Here is a 21,850-nt window from a genome sequence, read left to right on the forward strand (position 1 = left end):
TCGATGGGGTATTCGTTGCCAAGGTGGAACACGACGGGTCGAAAATCAGAGCCCGCTTCTATGTGACTCCAGTGAGCAGCAACACCCTGCTCAGCTGTGCGGCAGCGGAGGCCCTTGGAATAGTCAGCTTCGCCTATTCAGTATACTTGGAGGACATCAACGACCTGCTAGACAAGTATGCTGACATCTTCAAAGGGATCGGGAGGATGAACGGCGACCCCGTGAGGCTCCACATCGACGAGTCGGTACAGCCCATAGCCCTGAAGCACAGGCGAATCCCATTTCATCTAAGGGACCAGGTGGACAGGGAACTCGATAACCTGGTGAACCTGGACGTAATTGAAAAGGTGGAGGGCCCCACACCCTGGGTATCCCCCATTGTCGTGGCGAGGAAACCGAAACAACCGGACTCCGTCCGAATCTGTGTGGACATGCGGTTGCCCAACAAGGCCATCAGGAGAGAACGACACCTGACCCCGACGATTGATGACATCATTGCGGAGGTGCAAGGGGCCCGTTTCTTCTCGAAGTTGGACTTACGGGCTGGCTATCACCAAGTTGTTCTCCACCCAGAGTCCCGTTATATAACGACTTTCACCACCCACAGGGGACTCTACAGGTACAAGCGTCTGAGCTTTGGAGTGTCGTCTGCAGCTGAGGTATTTCAGAACTTGATCCGAGGCGCTCTCGCAGACCTGGAGGGCGTCCTGAACATTAGCGACGACATTCTGGTATTTGCGAGGACTGAACCAGACCACCTGAAACGCCTAGCCAGGACTCTCGAGAGGCTACAATCGCTGGGGCTCACCCTCCACAAGGACAAGTGTGAGTTCCTCCGCCCGACCATTGAGTTTTTTGGTTTCATCTTCAAGGAGGGCGGGGTGTCTCCTGACCCCAAGAAGGTCCAAGACATCAAGGCGGCACAACCCCCTGAGTCCGCATCAGAGGTGCGGAGCTTCCTCGGAATGGTGACGTACTGCGGGCGTTTCATCAAGAATCTCGCCTCGAGGTCGGAACCTCTGAGGGCCCTGACGAAAAAGGACACCGTCTGGCAGTGGGGCCCGTTAGAACAAGCGGCATTCGAGGACATTAAAGGTGCCCTAACAGCAGAGGACACCGTGGCTTTCTTTGACCCCGCCTTGGAGTCGGAGATTGTTGTGGACGCCAGCCCGTTTGGCCTCGGGGCAGTCCTCACCCAGGTGTGCAGAGATGGGGGAATGAGGCCCGTGGCCTATGCGAGCAAGGCCCTCTCCGAGACCGAGCAGAGGTACTCACAGATTGAGCGAGAGGCCCTGGCGGTTCTGTGGGGGTGCCGGCATTTTCGGCTATATGTGCTGGGGAGACCCGTGACAGTGGTAACAGACCACAAACCACTGATTCCAATCATGGCCGGATCCTCCTCCAAACCACCAGCCAGGATCGAGCGGTGGATGCTGGCCCTCCTGGAATATGGCGTCAACCTCATCTACAGGCCAGGGGCCAACAATGCGGCGGACTACCTGTCAAGGCATCCGGTGGGCAGGGATGGGCCCGCACAAGAGTCGTGTGCCGAGGAGGCCGATGATCACGTGAGCATGGTGGTCGAGAGTGCCACCCCCAATGCAATGCCGCTGCCCGAACTGGAGAGCGCAGCAGCCAATGACGAATGCTTCCGCATCCTGAGAAGCTCGATGCAATCGGGGTCCTGGAAGGCCGTGCTGGAGTTGGTGGCCGGGCGCACTCAAGAGGCCAAGGTGACCCTCGAGCAACTCTGGAAGGTGAGGGATGAACTGTCCTTCACGGAGTCGGGTCTGCTGCTGCGGGGTGATCGCCTGGTGGTGCCGGGCTCCAAGGTCCACGAGGTCATCAACCTGGCACACCAGGGACACCAAGGGGCCGCCAAAACGAAGGCGAGGTTGAGGCTGAAGGTGTGGTTCCCCGAGCTGGAGAGGAAGGTGGACGACTTCATAGCGGCCTGCGTATGGTGCCAGGCGGCTTCCCCTGTACAACGGGAGCCCGAGATCGAGGTAATGCCACGGGGGACCCGCCCGTGGGAAGTCGTGCATGCGGACTTCGGATCCACAGCCGTGGGTACTCACTTCCTAGCCATCGTCGATGAGTACTCGCGATACCCGGAGGTGGAATTCGTTGAGTCGGTGGCATTTGAGCACGTGGTGGGCGCTGTGGAGAAAATCTTTGCCACCCATGGGTTCCCCGTGACCCTGTGCTCGGACAATGGATCCCCATTCCAGAGCGCGAGGTTCTCGGAATTTCTCGAGAGCTGTGGAGTGGCCCACCGAAAGGTGTCCCCATTGTGGCCCCGCGCGAACGGGGACGCAGAAAGGCTGATGAGGACATTAAACAAGACTTTCCGGATAGCTCAGGGACAAGGCCAGCCTCTCCAGCGGGCGCTATACCAGTTCCTGAGAGTATACCGCACTACCCCCCATGCTTCAACTGGGGTGGCCCCGGCTGAGGCTCTATTCCGCAGGTGCCCCCGAGGTCTCCTCCCGGAGGTGCAGGAGAAGGTACCCGGTGTAATAGACGACCAAAGGGTGGAAGCGGAGCGACTGGCAAGGACCCATCAGGAAAACCTACGGAGGGGTCTTCGTCCGCAGCGGCTGGAACCGGGCGACGAAGTGTTGATTAGGAATCGGCATCCCCATGGGAAACTCTCGCTTCCATATGAACCCGAGCCGCTGGACGTAGTGGCAGTGAAGGGGTCGATGGTGACGGCATCGGATGGGAAGTCGGCCGTCACCCGAAATGTGAGTTTCTTCAAGAAACTGGGGGACTCTCGGACTGAACTCCCGCCTGACCCAGATGAGACGGTCCTCCCGGACGATGACACCCCCCGGGGGGAATGCGTGGGGTCACCAGCACGAGACACTGGAGCGGCCGGGAGTCCGGCGACGGAGGTAGGTGGGAGGTACCCCCAGAGGGCTGGGCGAGGGAGACCTGCCTACCTCGGAGACTACGTGCTGGGGCCGATTGACTGTGTTCCGGAGTGAAGGGGATCCGGGAGGCTGTTAATAAAAGGGGGCCTGGGGTTTTGTGAGTTAACAACTGACAGTGTGTGCAGTGACATGTTTGATGTGTTTGTTTGTTGTTGTTCCTCCTGGGAAAAAGGAGGAGTGTGGTGCCACCCCGTGAAGGGGTACGCACGCGGCGGCGTGACGTTGCACGTCGCCGCGTGCGCCTTAAATAAACGGGGCGTTCCCGGCCGCGGCAGAGCGACCGGGGAGCCCGAAGCGTACAGACGTGTTGGTGTCTGGTCTGTGCGCGCATGGGCTCGCGGGCACGCAGCGGGGGCACCCAGAGACCCCCAACACTGCTGATGTGTTCATGTCCTCGGGCTGGTGCAGGAGCACGGGCCAGGCTGCTCCTTTGGAATCAGGGACCCCCCCTGTGTTTGCAGATGTGTCCCTCATTTGCATTGCCTGGCCATGTCCACTCCTCCAGACATGCCCATTTTGCTGGTGGAAAGTGGGTGTTATCAGTCTGTCGGGTTACTGCGTAGCACAACTTATTACAACCCCCCAAAACATAAAGCTAATACAAAAATACACAAGCTTACATTATTCAAAAGAAAGACGCACAATAAATGTTATTTAACACAAATAAGGGTCAAATTGAACATATAAAAACTCTTTGTAAAAACATCACACTCGGGGAGGAGCAGGGATAACCAAGGTGGGAGTTACGGAGTGGGAAGAGGTCGAGATTGTACATCATCCTCGCAGTCCCACCTGTTAACGCCCACACTAATAGAACTACAACTCCCACCCGCCCAATCTGCGCAATACCGCCACCATTTGAGCACACACATTTTTATTAGGACCTGCCACAGCTGTCCTATTTGAACTTTTGCACATAAATTTGCAGCTGGAAAACTGCTTTGCGGATCGGCTTCCCTCTATCACCATAGGGTGGGAATCTGGGGGTCGTATTGTTGGATCTGTGACTGACGTGCTTCCCATTGTAATTGTAATTGATCATTTATGGCTTGCTTAATCCCAGAGTTTTTTAAACCCGGAAATGAGGATCGAACCTGTGTTGCTGCGCATAGTCTTGCTTTCAAGGGAGTGCGTTGCTCATGAGCAGTTCTCCCAAGACTCCCATTTCTTGCCACTGATAACTCCAGCATGAGGAGCTGCTAACTCCAGCATGATGAGGGCTTAAAATGGGCTGGCGTGGTGCTAAGTAGGCGCTACATTTGTTAAATTAAATACACATAAATGACCTTCATTCAAAGGCACATAAATAAAGTTTCAACAGTACTTATAAAATAAATTAAGTGCGCACATAAATACATTAGCAAAAGTCTCTGGTTCATGTCACAGTCTTGTCCCCTCAGGCGGGTGGGATCTCAACTGTGGTGTCCTGGCTTTCCGTGTTTACTGTGTAAGTGCTGGCAGCAGGGTTCTTGGCTTCCAGATATTCAACGACGCCATATAAGAGCATCCCAACAGCCAGCACGCACAGCAGGATATAGAGCTTCACGTAGACGCACAGGAAGGAGCCGTACCCAAAGGCAACGACGAACCCCACCGACTCCCAGAGGCAGCAGTTAGAGAACGCCGCTTCCTTGTTCTTTTCAAATAAGACTCCATAGAGAGCTGGAAAAAGCAGATGATTTACGCATTAAGAAGATGCTTTCCAAACAATTATTCTATACACATGTGTCGCCACCATGCTTCGGTGGTTTGTCTAGTATTAATATAGTTATTTCTCTCTTCTCAACTGTACTAATGTACTTGGATCTTGTATGGAGGGCTGGTTTAGTGGGATGGGAAGGAGCATAATGATGCGAAACCTGGCGTGTTGCTGCACGCACATGAAAAGTAGCCATGTTCATTATGCCAGTAAGGTAAGTGAGTTGCGTTGAGACACGTGTGTGTTGCAATATGGGAGCCTCTGATCTTGTTACTCTGCTTGTTAAATTGCAAACCAAGTCAGTTCTGAGGGTGTGGATGGTTTGTGGGAGTGCCAGAGAAACTGCTATTTGTGGTGAGTTGGTTGGAGAGGTGGAGAGTTTACATGGTGTTAGTGTTAGCGGCTGGAGGGATGTATGAGGGAATGTTTCTCTGCAAGGTATTTGTGGGTGGCTCCTGCGTATAGAAACAAAAAGGGTGAGTGGGTTTCTCTGTAGGGTATTTGTGGGTGTCTCTTGTTTGTAGAAAGAAACGGGTGAGTGGGTTTCTCTGCAGGGTATTTGTGGGTGGCTCTTGTTTGTAGAAAGAAAACGGGTGAGTGGGCTTCTCTGCAGGGCGTTTGTGGGTGGTCCTTGTGGTAGATAGAAAAAGGGCAAGTGAGTTAGTGATATGAGAGGTGGTTGAAGGACATCCATATCTGTGATAACTCATACATATGTATCTGGACTCACCACTTGTTCGTGCCAGCCAGACTGCATCAGCAATGCCCCAGAGGGCTGATAAAATGAAGAACACTGCAAACTGGTCGGTGTTAGGCTTCCAGAGCAGCAGTGCAATAATGCAGGCTGCATGCACCCCAGCACCTGTCAATAGGAAATGCCACAGTATTGATGGGGAGAACTCTAGGAATGATAGTGTTAGACTGTAGACAATACAATCCAGAACCTGTATCAATAAATCTACTGCTGTGTTATAAGAAACCAAAAGAAAGAGGGCGAGAGAGTAAGAGAGAGACAGCGATAAAGGGCCTAACAGCTAATCTACATTGAGAAAAAGGGTCCTCTAAGAGCCCATACAGAGTAAAAATGACTCTAAACACGAAGAATACTGAAGTGAAATAGGTAAAATATCATTTACTGAGAATAACTAATTATGATATATTTTTATCCCAAAATTAAGCTCCTTCATAAAGAACTAAGCTAAACGAGCAACCTTTAATATTGAAATAAAATAAATCATTTAACAGAGAAAACAGAAAAGAAAACACTTGTTGACTGCCGAGGTACGTTTATAGTAGGCAGGGAAGGGGTGGAGTCATGGAGGGTCTCCCCAGATTGAAAATGTATAATTTCACAAATTAATATAGGTTAAGTTCAACTAAAGCAGTGCTGAGTAGTTACCCCATACCACTAACCAATGATGTATAATAAATAGATGTTAACATACATCTAGACAGACTTCAGCTTTTATGTATAAATATGTAAAGAGTAGTTATTTTTACTTTATTCATTTAAAACCCACTTATGTTTGCTGTTTAGGTTACTTTCAATGTGAAATTAGTTTGTTTTATCTCATCCGTTCCGGCCTTCTATTGCCGGGATATTATAATATTGAAGCAATTTTCAGCAAATCATTACATTTCAAACAAAAATGTACCCCATTGCCTAGAAAACAATGAGGATTCCTAGAACACACCCTGCTCCACACCCTCCACAAAGGGGCACAATATTTGCTATTCTCTGGAGCACTTTCCAGGCCTGGGATGGCAGTTTATCACCCTCCGATTCCTGCACATGTGCATCATGGTGGCAGCTGTGGCAGGTGTGGCTAAGCCGCGTCACCCAGGCATAGCTGCTTTGTGTATATTAAAGGCACAAAGTTAACTTACCGGTGAAAAAGATGGCGATCCTGCCTGTGTATTGGGATATCTTTCCGAAGAACATACAGCAGACTGAATTGGACACTCCGAAGCAGATCAACACGTAGCCCACAAATTTCAGTCCGAGGACACAGGTGACATATGACTGTGAAGAAATACATCAAATGTGGTTACTCTCAGGCTTAAAGATTTCTGAATCGGAAAAACTGTTCAATAATATTCCCAAAGAAGCAACGTGCTGCCTGTTACATTCCCTTAATTGGAATGCCACATGTAAATTAATCCTTGAGACCATGACGCAGATGCTCTTAGAACAGAAAGGCAATCAGTGCAGAACTTCAGGGCCGCGTGCTGGAAGGAGTCTCTGGGGGTACAGCGATCATTGTTTGTGTGGCTGTGCTCTGCTAGTGATAAATTCATGCATCCAAAATTCAGTAGCTTTCATGTCAAAGTCAACAGTGTTTTGTACAGTGAACAGAGTTTCTTGGCATGGCTTCTATAAAACTGCACCTTTGCCCAATAGCAAAGTCGCTGCCAGACTCAGGTATGTTGTGATCCCACTGTCAGTCTTCAGTAATTCAATGTATCTGGGATTTGGGCACCCTATGCTGTTTTCAAAAGTTAGCCAAGTTATGTGACAGGCGTTTTCCATGTATTATTTAAATTGTTCGTTTTTGATACTGGCTCCTTACCTTTCTGATACTGTAATCATAGGGAGCATTATTGTTCATATCAACAGTATTCAGTATATTGTATTATGATTTAATTTTATTACTTTGTTTTTCATGTTCAAGTTGCACTACGGCTTTACACTCAGACTCATGGGAGTTGTAGTTGTGTGAGGTTAGACGACATTAATTAGTCCTACCTTGTTTGTCATGACCATTATACTCTGTGGTAACAGGGAAACGTTTTTTTCTTGCACTTTATGTAGATGAGGGATTAATAAAAACCTATTTTTACCGCCTTCCTGTTTCTTTGAGGCTTGTTTCTGCTTTTTCTACCGAGCTTAGCAGTGCCCGTCATTTGAGATTTTTGTTTAGACAAGCTCATTTCTGTGTGGTCTAGTATATATGGGAAGGATAATGGGCTGAATTGACTTCATCAGGATTTGAACCTGTAACTTGATGCTGCACATATATCCCTGAGTGTGTGTTTAACTCATTGAGCCTCTTTTCTAGGAGTAGCTTCCTATCCCCGTAAGTAATATCACACTCCATTGGTTCCCTTGAGTAAAATGAAAAACTGAAAATCAGGAATGACTTGCGCATTCCTCCTGTACCCCATCAGTATAATAGATTATGTTACGCAGATAAAAGAAAGCATAGATCAAGAGCTGTACAATGCTGCCTCCTTTATATTGATACGCACCTTTGTGTAATCACTTGCAAGGAACCCTTGTTCAAGTCCACCGAAGATTGTGAGCGGGATCAGAAGACACTGGCGCTTATCACGCAGCTGCCGGAAGGTGGCCAAGAATGTAGAGCAAAAGGACGGTTTGTTCTCTTCCACTTCTTGTCCTTCCTTTTTTTCAATTCGATCCAAAAATATGATAATCCCACACCAATCACCCCACAGCCTGCAAAAGAAGAGCATATTAGGCGTTAGACAACAGGGTATTGTGATGTGTGGTGTTAAATGTTTTGTATAAAATCAATACCTCACTCAAGGATAGGGCTGCTCATTGCAGGGTCCTTTCTACTTTAAACAATCATTATATTGTTTATTTTTAAGAAAATAAGTGGATGAGTGGAATTATTGCTAGGTTTCGAATTAAATAGAAGCTGATCACCTAATTCTGCTTCCTTAGGTCAGATGGTAAACATAGGATCACAATAACACATTTTGTTGGGTTACCGAGGAAACCAATGGGTTAGCACCTGAATTCTCTCACATTGTGTATGGAGAATAAAAAAGGTCATCTAACTGTAGCAAAATATGAATACCACATTCCTATATACACATTATACCGGCTTTGTCCCGGTTGTAAGTATTGCAATACTAGGGGCTATTCTTATCCAATCGTACTGCACCGAAATGAATGACCTAAGAAGGTCTGACCTTAACCTGTGATGTCAGGCAGCACACAGATCACTGAGTCAGTGCTTAGCTCGATGAGCTACCTTGTCCACACAAAAAGACGACCCAAATATGATTGGATTATCCTACACTGCAACATGTGAAACAAACACGCATTGTCACTCGGACTCGCATCTGATGTAAACTTTTGAGAAACAGAACAGAAATAAACATCAAAGCATTGGTTTAAGAAGAAAATAAGCAGCAATGGCTCCGCAAGAAACAGCCCAAATGATTTGATGGCCAACTCAATGATATGAATCAGACACCTCAATGGCAGCACAGGTGATAGTTGGGAATCTATTTGATCACTCTGACAAAACAAGAACTTGGGGTGTTGTCACTTTGTCTTTTATTTCCTCCAGCTCCAGATTGTGATTCCATTCAACTTCTATTGATCTTTATGCACGTATACAATAGAACATAGAAAGATATTATGCAAGCATTCTTCAAATTCTATGACTGGTGTACCCCAAGGACCCATTAAGGCTCTTGCTATACATCACAGACTGTACTTAAAGGTGTTCTGTAATATGCCGGATTAGGATGTGGAATTTCCTGGCCAAAGTCACTCTTTATCATTGCGAAAACTGATCCATTTGCAAAAATAGATAATACATTAACCCCTCAAGTGTCAAGCTATTATTGAAGTCTATGTAAAAAGGACGAGTATACTACATCACAATCATGCTTTATACCTCCAACTTTTTATTGTATCTATCTTAATATGCTTGAAATGCTGATTGCCTAAGCTTTTGAAAAACATAATTGTACCAAATCTTGTTTGTTTAAACCCAATCACTCAAGTATAGAGAGACATTCTTTCCAAAATCATAAGAATAATTCTAATAAAAGCCCAAAAGAGGGATAAATCACAAATGCATCCATGTAATGATGAGTGCTGATTCGGTGTCCCAGTGCGGGCAGAAGCCTGCATATATCCGTAAGTACGTTGATATCTTCCGTCACCTACAGTATTCGTAAGTTGATTGAAATCAGAGAGCCTGATTTACAATTCGTTTTTCAATGGGCTTTAGCCATTGTAAAATGCGTTTGTGAATCAGGCCCTTAACCGAGTATTTAGTAAAGGAGCGCCATAGGAAAATCATAACAATATTTCCCTAAACATTTGCAAACTCCCCTGAATGCAGAGCAAATCTGTCTGATGTTTTATCTTGTTACATTGATAGATTGTTCCATTCACATCTAACAAAACTAACATCCTGGATTCATGATAGTTTGGATGTACTCCTGAAAACTGCATGTTCTACCACAGGACAAGTACCACTGCATTGTTACATCAGATGTGGGACTTTAGAATATTACCATGGACCATATTACCGTGAATGGCCTGTGCGCATTAATGCTCTTAATAGGTCAGGGATCACAAATCATGCTTACTGACCTGGCTAAATTACATTAATTTGCACCCTTTGTGTTTTATAGAAACTGTTTTGTTGTGTTACGTTAAAGGATATTTATACCGCGCACTGTCACCACTAGAGTAGTCCCCTGGTGCTCTGGCGGATCTGAAAAGCAAGAGGGGAGGGTAAGCTAGTAGGACTGAGCAGGAAAAGCACAAGAGAGCTGTGATGTGCTGTTGGCATCTTCAGTTCGGTTTACACTGTTCGCTGAGCATAGGTGTGATTATTCGGTTGGTAGCTGTCATGTGCTGTTGTGCGAGGCTATGTGTGGTTGTTGCAGTGTAGTGAAGTGCATGCGGTTTGTTGTGCAATATAGGTATGGTTGTGTTTAGTTTAGAGCTTGAGAGGTTTAAGCAGAGGGGTGATTCTTTAGTGGGTTGGTTAGTTGTGGTGCTCCATCGTACCTCCTCAACTTTGGCCACCTGTGGTACGCGTCCCTGCCAGTGTTGTGTATTGTGGTGTGCTGGGGGGGTTTCTCCTTCCTATATGCTGTGCTGGGTTGTGGTTGTCTGCAGGGCTATTTAGAGGTGATGCCTCCTCCACCCTCCTCCCTTGACTTCAGACTAATGGATGTCTACACTGCTTTGGGCTCAGGCATATCCTGGTGGGCAGCCGCCATCACTTCCCTGGGCCCCCTGAAGGGGGGCCTCATCCCTGTGTCCTTGAGCTACCTGGACCAAGTGGTTTATCTGTTTGGCCGCCACTCTTTCCCCTTCACCTCTTATGCCCTGTCTGTGGTTCAACCTAGGATGCGCCCATCTCTCTCATTCGCCTCCGGTGGGGTCCTCCTTCTCACCAAAGGACAGATTTCTAAATGGGATGTAAATATGCACTGCCTATGCAATTCACTTCATGCACTAGGGGAATGTTCCAGATGTGACATTTTACTATACACATACTTACCTAGTGCAGCCTTCTATGACACATATCCTAGTGGAACATTGTGATATATTCTCCCCTGGCACGGTTATCCCTCAAAACGCTATTTCTAGGATACTGACAAGTTTATCTCTGCATCGCAAAGGAGGTTTCTTCAGGTAAACTTAAAGAATGCTGTGGCTTAAGCTTCAGCACATGAGAATCAGTTCCAATAAATCATGATGACCAATCGGTCATGATACTAACTTTGGGATACAGTATGTTTTACATTAAAAAAAATTGCAATCAGTTTTAAACCTACCGGTGTAAGAGCCCAGCACAGTGTAGATCACAGTGTCAGATGGGCGAGGTGATGTTACAGCCTCTGAGCCTGGACAGTCATCTGCTCCACAGTAGCTACCATTCAGACCTTGACGCCTTGACCCTAAATAGCAAGGACAAAATACAGAATAATTCACTTTCTTCTATAGACTGATGCTTGCAGCTACTTTTTCAGGCAAAACTCATGTTTTTTCGTGATTCTGATAAATAGACCTTCCTGTTTTCAAGGAGCAGGTGGAGTTTTCCAGTGGAGGCTCCACAGCTGTGTCCACAACAGAGACATTTTTAGTAATAGAAATGAGGATAGATCCAAAATGCAAAGTAGAATCTTAGAACAACATACTATCACGAAATCCTAAAGAGGGAAAAGGCAGTACATTCAAATATTTTGTCCATTGCTTAAGAAGAAATACATAATTTTAGAATGACGTCTCGGACAGTACCAAGACAATGTAAAAAAAAGCTATTTGTACGATGGATACTGTTGTGCTTTTATAGTCCAGTTTTAGTACACAACTCAATTAACAGTGATGTGTTTTACTTTTTGTGAGAAGGTGTTCACTATATCAAGGCTCAAGTTTTAGGACTGCTGTAATAAGGCAAGACTTTCTAAATACAGAAAAAAGCAAATGGAAAAAGATACGATGAAGCACTGAAGGTGGCTGTGACTTAGCCATGGAGGTCACCAGAATGCCCAACAACCACCGCTTGGATAACAGGACCAATCTACCCGGAGGAAAGGCAGATGCCACTTCGAGAGTATTCTTCTAAAAAGTCCTGCCATTGCACCTTAACCCATCCCCCTATTCTCAGCACGAATATGGTATTGTACGGTTCTGTAAACGTTTTCAAAATACGCTAGCAGTGATAAACTCTTAAGTACTTTTCTAAACTGAAAGTTCTCATCCCCAAATATTCACAATCGCTTTAGAATGAACTAAATTGGAGAAGAAAAATATGTGTTAAGTTTGTTGGAATGTTATATAACAACAGCACTAATATGCATTGTTCTTTAATAATCTTAGTGTCGTGCTGTACAAGGGTGGTGTTACATTAGAGAAGTGGGCACTTCCTGGTATGATTGGCGCAATGGGGAGGAAGCATACATGTATTTAGAATGAATGTTGTGCATGAATGTATGATATTGGGTAAAGCAGGTGCGTTCTTCACATAATCAGTGAAAAGAAGACATGATAGGAGGGATCCCTGTGATATCCCAGTGGATAAAGGGGGCCATTGGTATCAGTGTGATGGGTGGGCAGTAAATGTTGAGAGGTGGTCTTCTGCAAAGTTAAGGCAGAGAGGGGTGGTGCTGTAGTTGTTGAACCTTGTCCTTCTGCTCAGCATGTTGCACATCACACGTCACAGGATGCTCTGGTCAGGATGGTCTGGGATGTGTATGTGCATTAGGGAAACCAAGTTATTACTTATTGAGTTATTAGAAGCCTTTGCCAATAAATGCTTGGAAGTAGCAAGTATGTGTGGTGACAAGGCTGAGTGAGTGGCAGTGCCCAGAAGCCTGAGGCTTGGACTCAAAGCACATGAGGTTGTTATCATAACATGATGAGTTTGGCTCTTTGATCAATGAGATATGAGTGGGTGGCAGAGAGGGAGGACAACAGGTTCATGTTGTCTGTAATGGCATGTTTGGTGAGGGCTGGTTGGTGGATGATTTCTGAAAGCTGATGCTGTTGTCCCAAGAGAAGAAAGAGAGGAACGTTTAGTGACGGAGGTTCAGGGAGGTTTACCATTGCTACAGCTGGGTGGTAGGAAACGCTGGTTGTGGGAGGAGGTTTGAGTGAGAAGACGGTAAGTTTATTTTTTATTACCTCTAGAAAAATCAAATATCATAGATGATATTAGATTTCCCCAAATGCGACCTGTCTGGAGAATGAGAAAGAAGATTCCAAAGTATTCGTTGATGACATCCTCTGCTATTCTCCTCGCCGTCACTGCATGCTTTCGTCCAATCACTGTTATGTAGGTCCTTTTGGCTGTCCAGAGAGATCCTCCTCCTAAGCCCAGAAGAACTGAGGTGCTGACCAGGGTGTACCTGTAAAATAATGGTGCCTTATTTCATTTGTATTTTTGTATTTTCATTTATATAGCGCTTTATGCTAAAGCGCTTTACATTATAACAACAATAATACGTAGAATATAATGAAAAATGAATTGAAGCAAATTAAAAACATGAAACAAGCCAACAAAATAATATGTAGGGCAATTTACCTGGTTTATAATCGAGGAAGGAAGGAGGAGGAAAGGGGAGGGATGAGGGAGGCAGGACATGGAAATAAAAATGAGGGAGGGAAGAGGTAAGTAGAGAAAAGATGAGGGAGGAGAGAGAGAAGTAAAGAAGGTAAGGAGGACTGTCAGGGTGGGGGATGGAGAAGAAGGGATTTCAAGGAGGCAGGGAGAGGTTAAATCTGGCACTGCAATATAATTTTAAAGCTTTCCTTCCTGTGAAAAAACATTTCCACCTCAAACATTGCTTAACAGTCAGGAGGAGTTAAGCTGATTTTTTATTTCAAGAAAGTAATTTGCAATGAATACCCTATGAAGGGATCTTTTTGTTTGAGGAGACTTGCACATTAATTATTATGTTATTCTAAATAAGTGTTCAGCTTTTTGGTATATTCAGGCAAAAGGGCAATGTGTGTGTCTTGGAAGCAAAATAACGTGGAGCAACACAGGTTTCAATCCCAGTCCACCGCTCAGAGACTGGTCGTCGGTAGATGTGTAATAAAAGATAAATTAAAGGAATGGTTCGGTCAGAAAATATTATTGGCCAAAAAGATGGCCAATAATAAAACAAATACCTAAAATATATATTTTTTTTAGTCCCTATGCAAAAGTTTCGAGCAAATGAAGCTCAAATTGCTATTGAGTAATTGACGGCACATTCCCTGTGCAATGTCAAGTATCAAAAGGTGTGGTGATTCTGTTTAAAACTCCAGTTTTGCCTGGGATATGCAGTCCTTTTTTATATTTTCGTTTCTGAGTAGGCTTGGTTTTACCTCTTAAAATTAGCCGTCTTGGTTTGAGGGGGACAGAAACAAAAACCTTAACCCTGCCTTGCTGGAATAGGTAGTTTCCTAATTTCTGTGAAAGGTTGTATTCAGGAGACTGTACTCATTCCAGGAGTAAACAATACATTCAGCTGTCCATGTTTGTACAGAGACCCGCAATACCCAGCACCAATTTCAATTAATTTAGAACCTTTTCCAATCTCTTGTTATCCCAAATCTCCCTTCTTTTACTAGCACGAAAGGAATCTGTGAATTTATGCCAGAAACAATTCGGGGACTTGCTCCGGATCCTATTGAATTATGTATTGGGACTGTTTTAGAATGTTTTAGAACACAAAAATATTTAAAACAGTTGACAATCGTCTTGAATTTAGAGACTTGGTCAAATTACCTCCATGTACATTGACAAATATTTGATTCAGCAACTATCATTTCCACCAGCTGTGCTATAAAGAGTGTTACATTAAAGGAATAGTTCGTTCAGAAATATCATTGGCCAAAAAGAAGGCCAATAATAAAACAAATACCAAAAATATATATTTTTTTAAGTCCCTATGCAAAGTTTCGAGCAAATGAAGCTCAAACGTTAAAATTGCAAGCACTAGGGGGCATCCATTTTGTGAATTCAGGCAGCCTCCTCGGATCTGCCTTTGCGGCACTAAACAAGCAGAAAAAGCCCCCTACTGGGAGCTTTTGCTTACCCCTACTGGGAGCTTTTGCTTACTGCAGCCTAAGCAGAGCTGAGGAGGCTGCCTTCACTTTCATTTTACGTTTTCTGTGCTCCCCAAGCCCAGGGAAGCACAGCAAACGTAAAATGAAGGCAAAAAGCTGAGGCGCACCAATTACAAATATAACGTTGTTGTATTTGTGATTGCCGTGGTTGGAAAACCATGGCAATCACAAATACAACAATGTTGTTATTCTGAATGCTGCAGCTTTCGCTGGGAGTCTCCTGGGCTCCCCCAACTATTAGGGAGTCCAGGAGACTCTTAGCGAAAGCTGCAGCATTCAGAATAACAACCTTTTTGGATTTGTAAATACTGCAGCATTTACAAATAAAAAAATGTTGTATTTCTAAACACCGCTGCACGGAAACACAACCACGTTGTGTTTCTGCCTACAGCAGCTTTAACTTTGGAGCTCTCAGACTCCCCACGGGGAGCCCGAGAGCTCCAAAGTGAAAGCTGCTGTAGGCAGAACCACTGCGACATGGAAACACAACCACGTTGTGTTTCAGCCTGCCTTGGCTTTCACTTTGGGTCTCGGGTGCTCCCCCGGGGGAGCACCGGAGACCCAAAGTGATAGCCACGGCAGGCTGAAACACAACGCGGTTGTGTTTCAAAAACGCGGCGGTTTTTATTTCTAAGTTTCTCAGGCTCCTCCGGCTTGGAGGAGCGTGAGAAACTTAGAAAAACCACAGCGTTTTTGAAACACAACAACGTTGTATTTATGTTTGCGGTAGCTTCAGCTTGGAGCCCAAAGGGCTCCAAGCTGAAGCTACCGCAAACATAAATAAAACGTTTTAAAAGCTGCGGTTTTATTTCCTCTAGCCCGGAAAACTTAGAAAAGAAACGCAGCTAGTGCATATTTTTTCTTAAAAAAATAGCACTTACCGAGATGCAGCTTCAGCTTTCCTGCCTGTAGTCTATGGTCCCCGTCCTCCGAGTCCGGCACGAATGAAGCAAAAGCCACCCAGTGGTAGCTTTTGTTTACTACAGCTGGCTGGCTTTTGCTTCATTAGTGCCACAAACGCAAGCACAGGCGGCATCCATTTCACAAAATGTATGCCCCCAGTGCTTGCAATTTTAAAGTTTGAGCTTCATTTGCTCGAAACATTGCATAGGGACTTAAAAAAATACATATTTTAGGTATTTGTTTTATTATTGGCCATCTTTTTGGCCAATAATATTTCTGAACAAACTATTCCTTTAATGTAACACACTTTATAGCACAGCTGGTGGAAATGATAGTTGCTATTTGTCAATGTACGTGGAGGTAATTTGACCAAGTCTCTAAATTCAAGACGATTGTGAACTTTTTGTGTTCTAAAATATTCTAAAGCAGTCCCAATACATAATTCAATAGGATCCGAAGCAAATCCCCGAATTGTTTCTGGCATTAATTCACAGATTCCTTTCGTGCTAGTAAAAGAAGGGGGATTTATTATAACAAGAGATTGGAAAAGGTTTTAAATTAATTGAAATTGGTGCTGGGTATTGCGGGTCTCTGTACAAACATGGACAGCTGAATGTATTGTTTACTCCTGGAATGAGTACAGTCTCCTGAATACAACCTTTCACAGAAATTAGGAAACTACCTACTCCAGCAAGGCAGGGTTAAGGTTTTTGTTTCTGTCCCCTTCAAAGCAAGACAGCTCATTTTAAGAGGTAAAACCAAGAATTATGAGCAGCCTACTCAGAAACGAAAATATAAAGAAGGACTGCATATCCCAGGCGAAACTTGGAGTTTCAAACAGAATCACCACACCTTTTGATACTTATCATTGCACAGAGAATGTGCCGTCAATTACTCAATAGCAATTTGACGGATGCAACTGGCAATTAGGTTTTTGATTTGCGTGACTAATCCTTTTCTTCATATACAATGCCAAGTGATTTTGTTGATGTGTGAGGAAATGATTAAGGCAATGGAACCTTCTTTTAAATGGTACTGTCTGGGCAGAGGCAGATAAAATGTATATCTATATATATATATATATATATATAGATGCCCACTTGCAAAAGTACAACCTACATTACTAGCTGCTTTCCGATCTGTGGAGAATCATCTTCACTTCCACAAAGGATTGAAATCCTTCCTTTTCATGAAATCTTTCAGCCTATAATCCTCTTCATTCGCAGCCATATGAGCTTCCTGGCACGCTTGAACATGTCCCTGTCTTTCCCATAACCTTCATATTACATCATCATTATTTGCCCTCCATCTTCCACTCCTTTTTATTCTCCTGCACTCTTTTTTCCTCTTCCTGGTTCTTAAAACGCAATGTTCTTGTCTAAACCTTTAATCTTTTCTCCCTGCCATCGCTGACAACTTATCTGTTTGAGTTTTCTTGTTTTATACCCTGATCGGAATGTTTCCAAAATTTGTGAAGGATTGGGATTCCCTTCCCCCCTTCCCTATGCTTTGGAGTCCCTGTGAAGTGGCAGCGCCAGCCGATGGTGCCTTATTGAACTCCAGCATTAATTAAATAAATACAATATTGCTCAAAGGCTGCACATTAAACTATGTTAAATAATGATATGAAAATTCTGATGGATTACAAAATAAATATTTTGAAGGAACACAGAAATTGATTGTCCAACTTCTGCAAATTGCAGGAAAAGTAGATTACCATTTTGGGTAGAAGTTGGCCAAGGTGCACGTTATGAAGCAGCACATGGAGAGGACAATGGTCCACTTGCAGCCCAGTTTCTCTGTGAGGATTGGAGCGAGGAATAGACAAGAACAGCAGAAGGCTCCATACATGACTGCCAGAGCCACGACTCCCATGTTCTGTTCCTTATTCAGGCTGCTCTGTGGAAGCAAAGAGAAAGAAACCATGTCTTTACCAACAATCCATAAAATGAAAAAGATCCCTAGTCAATTTCTCAAACATGCTTTGAAAAGGCAGGCTATGCCCTGAGAAGCTCAGTCACTGGTGGTGCACAAGGTAACCAGCAATACAAAAGATACCTTAAGAATAAAAAGATATTGAAAGAGGGGGATCACCGGGGGTGGGGGGCGGAAGAGGAGATGCTCCGAATGATTGAGATTTGTTTTCATTCGAGAAAATCTATGAGTCAATATTTATTTGTCGGGTATTGAAATGTATGTCAGTGTTAGCATGACATAATGAATATTAAAGAGTAGGATCAGCAACATGAAAATGTTAATTGAGGGTGTTACATGTCTGGAGCACCTAGTCCTGTTGGTTTATGTCATTTAGCCATAAAAGGGTGTTCTATCAAATAGGCACAAATTCTACACTCGCTTTTCATTAAGGTGGGAGAAAAGGAGTTTGTGGCCAGGTCAAGGAGGGCTGGTGCATTGATCCCATTGCAGCTACAAGTCAAGAAGGAAGACTCAGCCATTCACAGGATGATTGCTCTTCCGGATGTTACAGGGAACATTTGTGCAAAGGTATTGTTGCTAAAGCTTGCACAATGTACGGATAAAAAGGTGTAATCCTACTAATGCAGACTGGATGAAGTAGAACATAACCAAGAGAAGAATTGTATTACCTTGAAGATTTTTTTAAAATTGATGATTCATTAGTTACATAAAGAAGAAAGTGAGTTGGAGAACACAGCATGACAATGAATGGCAGTATTGATGGGTTTTAATAAATAATATGTGAAGTTTACCTACGATCCAATAATGCATGCCCCTAAGGGCAAAGTGCCCCGTACAGTTCTATCTGATGCAGTCATTTGGTTGCTATCTAGAGTTGCATATTTTGACAAATTGGAAGGTACCATTTGAAGACAAGCACTTGGTTTGCCTTGTCGCACCTCTTCCCAGTTCACACAAGAGGATTTGGGGGTGCCGTATTGTTAGATATGCTCTCTAGTCTTACTGTCCCTACCGTAAGTTACGCTTTGTCAAAAAATAACATCCAATGCCATTTTAGCACATCCCCAATTCATGCAAATGAGGACATATTAGCACGCTCATAAGCCAGGTCACAGAATTCTGCCAAGGAAAAGTAAGCCGCAGCCTACTTTAAGGACTACCCTAAAAAGTGTGTATATCAAAATATGGACAAGATAGAAAAAATGCACCTGGTGGAAGCCACGTGATCAATGAATCCCTTCATAAAATTAAATGTATATACAAAAAGTTTAAATCACAGGACTAAAATAATACTCTGTTTTATAGGGGTGACTTCAAATGTGCACAAACAATATAACAACCCAACCAGATAATATATGAATTGTTATTTTAACCTGCCGAACAAAAAGAGCCCGTATGTAGCTATGGGCAGCTCGTTTAAAATGGGCAGCGTCCTGCCACCCATCTGGCCATTATAAAGGAGCCAGTATCCCAGAGACACATTCTGATGGCCCTGGCAACTGACATAGCAACTGGCTGTATCTGGCATAACATACATTGATTGCAAAGACCCTAAAGTTAAGTATCTTCTAGACGGATATATGTTAAGCCAGAGAAAGCTGGTTACTATTTCAGTTGCCAGAGCCTTCAGAGTTGCTATTCATTTGATCATCCTGCCAGCAATCGGCTGATGTGATGTTGAGTCATGTCAACTCCCTGTGTGTGTTGCAATATTCTGGGTTCATGCTAGAGGTGTGTTCAGGAAAGGAAGACTGCATGTAAATTCAGGGCAAAGCAAAGGAGAAGCGCTGTGGACACAAGGCACAAGGGCGTCTGGCACAGACTAAAGATTGCAGGACGTCTCAAAGGAGTAGGACAGCACATTGCCACCTACCTGCAAAGTCTGCAGTCCACCATACGCAGTATACAGGAATAACATCCCAAAGGACACAACGAGGATGTTCTTGAAACGAGTGAGTCCCATTTTCCCTTCCGGAACTGCAGTAACTCCGCGTGGTGAGGTTTAGCTGTGGAGGTTCTGAGCTCGCCGGTCTAGTCTCACGCGAGGGTGATGTGCTCTGTAAATAAGGATAGACATGTTTGACATTATAGAAATCCTATTGTCCTGCATTAATCTATAGACTATTGACACTTCCAGACAGGCCTGCATGCTGATCTGTGGTGCAGAGATCCTGTTGGGTAGAAGGAAACACAACACTATCGACTGAGGTGCCACAGGTTCCCACTCCCCAGCAAACACCCCTCCCTGTAAGGCTAAAGTCTGACACGTAAGGGGCCCATGTAAAGGACGAACACTGCTGCTATCAGTTAGGCTCTCCCTAAAATGCCATGTGCTAGGAAATAGGCATAGCCAGTTTATTATGATGTACTACTGCCCGCGTGGTATCACATGCATGCTACCGTCTAGCAGCAATTCGTTTAGCAAAGCCTGTTTTACCATTAGTGGTAAATATACAGCGGCAGAACACATCAGCCACTCTGCATGTGTCATTTCTATGATCTGCTGCATTCTTCAGGAGTGAGCTCTGCACTGACAGTCCCCCTTTATCGTGGGACCAATGGCTGCATTTTCATGATCTCTTTATACTTGGGACCTCCTGGTGATGCAACATAGTGGAGGAGATCCTGTAAATGTGCAGCTGCTGAACTCATTAGCGCTGCTCCACAGCTGTGGATATCCAATACAAGACTAACCACCGTGTGATATGGCCATACACAGAAGGTATAGGTGAACGCTCTTGTGGAGTGAGCATTGGTAGCGCATCTCACATCTCATACAGATAAAGTAATGCACTTACATTGAGGAGTGTTACAGCAGCTGCATATGCATAATTGCTGGTGCTCTCCATGCTGCAATGCATACAGTCACTTTTCCTGGCCATTGTACTCTAATACGGCCTCCGGATTGTGGCTGGTCATGTTTGAGAGCACCCACACATATCCATATAAACTGAATCAGACTGTAACTCACTGTTCTGTCTGCAGGTCGCTGACGGGTCCTCTTGGTTACAGATGTTTCTTTTCTGCAGTGTAGATGGGAGACATCCGTGTACAGCTGTCCTGGAGCCTGGATCTCATTCACAACCTCCCAAGAACTGCTCGCCTGCTTTATAACAAGTGAGACTGGGCACACCCTAAAATTATAACCAATTTGAAACATCATCCGAGTCACTCATTTGGGAAGTTCAATTTCATCACCCACTCGTCCACGTAATCACTACTGTCAAATAGCAATTTCACAACTTGGTACTTTTCACATGATCTCATGCCAGATTCTGTATATTGTATAATGTCATTTCTAAAAGAGAAAATATAGACCTGTCAAAATGTTAATTTTCCTTGACATTTTGAGGTGGTGTGCATGAGGGAAATCTCTGAGTCTTTCCAATATCCGGCCTGGGCAAACCTTACACAGTGAGAATGATTTGCTATGTTGTCAGAGAGAACCCCAATGCTTTTTTGCTGACTTCACATGACAAACGGATCAAGAGTGTTGAGGACATCAGTGTAAGGTGTCCTCTGCAAAACACCTTGTACAGAGGAAGGTTAATTTTGTAAATTGAAAATCCCTCCCAGACATACACCTCATAACTTCTTTCTGCATTGGGAACAATTAGTTTGGTGGATTTCGACCTTAGTAATTACTGCTACCGCATGCAGCAGCCCATGTGCCAGCACTGAAAGTGTATTTCAGTAAATCTGCCATAAATATTTGGATATTTTTGTAAGGCAAGTCCACTGGCAAGGATGGGCATGGATTCTGTACAGTAGTGAGCCAGCTTGGTACAGCATAATATTTATACCCCAGAGATTGATCGTAATGGGCCCTTCTCTGCATTACATTGCAGAGATGCCTACTTTTTACTACACCCTCCGGGGCTTCCCAGTCTGAAAAACCCTTAGGTGTTTCACTGCCTAAACCCCGGGGATCCCTTACTCAGGTGGCCAGGGCAAAGCCTCACCTTTGGATCCAGACCCTTGGGGTGGACAACTGCAGGAGGATCACCTGGGTGAGGGGTCCTCATGGAGTGG

The 21,850-nt window shown here is 44.6% G+C and overlaps 1 pseudogene; it reads right to left on the bottom strand.

Annotated features, from left to right (window-relative positions):
* Positions 1-3,254: 3,254 nt before the first annotated feature.
* On the bottom strand, positions 3,255-17,806 carry LOC138467181 (protein unc-93 homolog A-like; annotated as a pseudogene).
* Between the last annotated feature and the right edge of the window lie 4,044 nt (positions 17,807-21,850).

This window comes from Ambystoma mexicanum, chromosome 4q (assembly GCF_040938575.1).
Source record: "Ambystoma mexicanum isolate Mex_15411 chromosome 4q, UKY_AmexF1_1, whole genome shotgun sequence".
NCBI classification, from domain to species: domain Eukaryota; kingdom Metazoa; phylum Chordata; class Amphibia; order Caudata; family Ambystomatidae; genus Ambystoma; species Ambystoma mexicanum.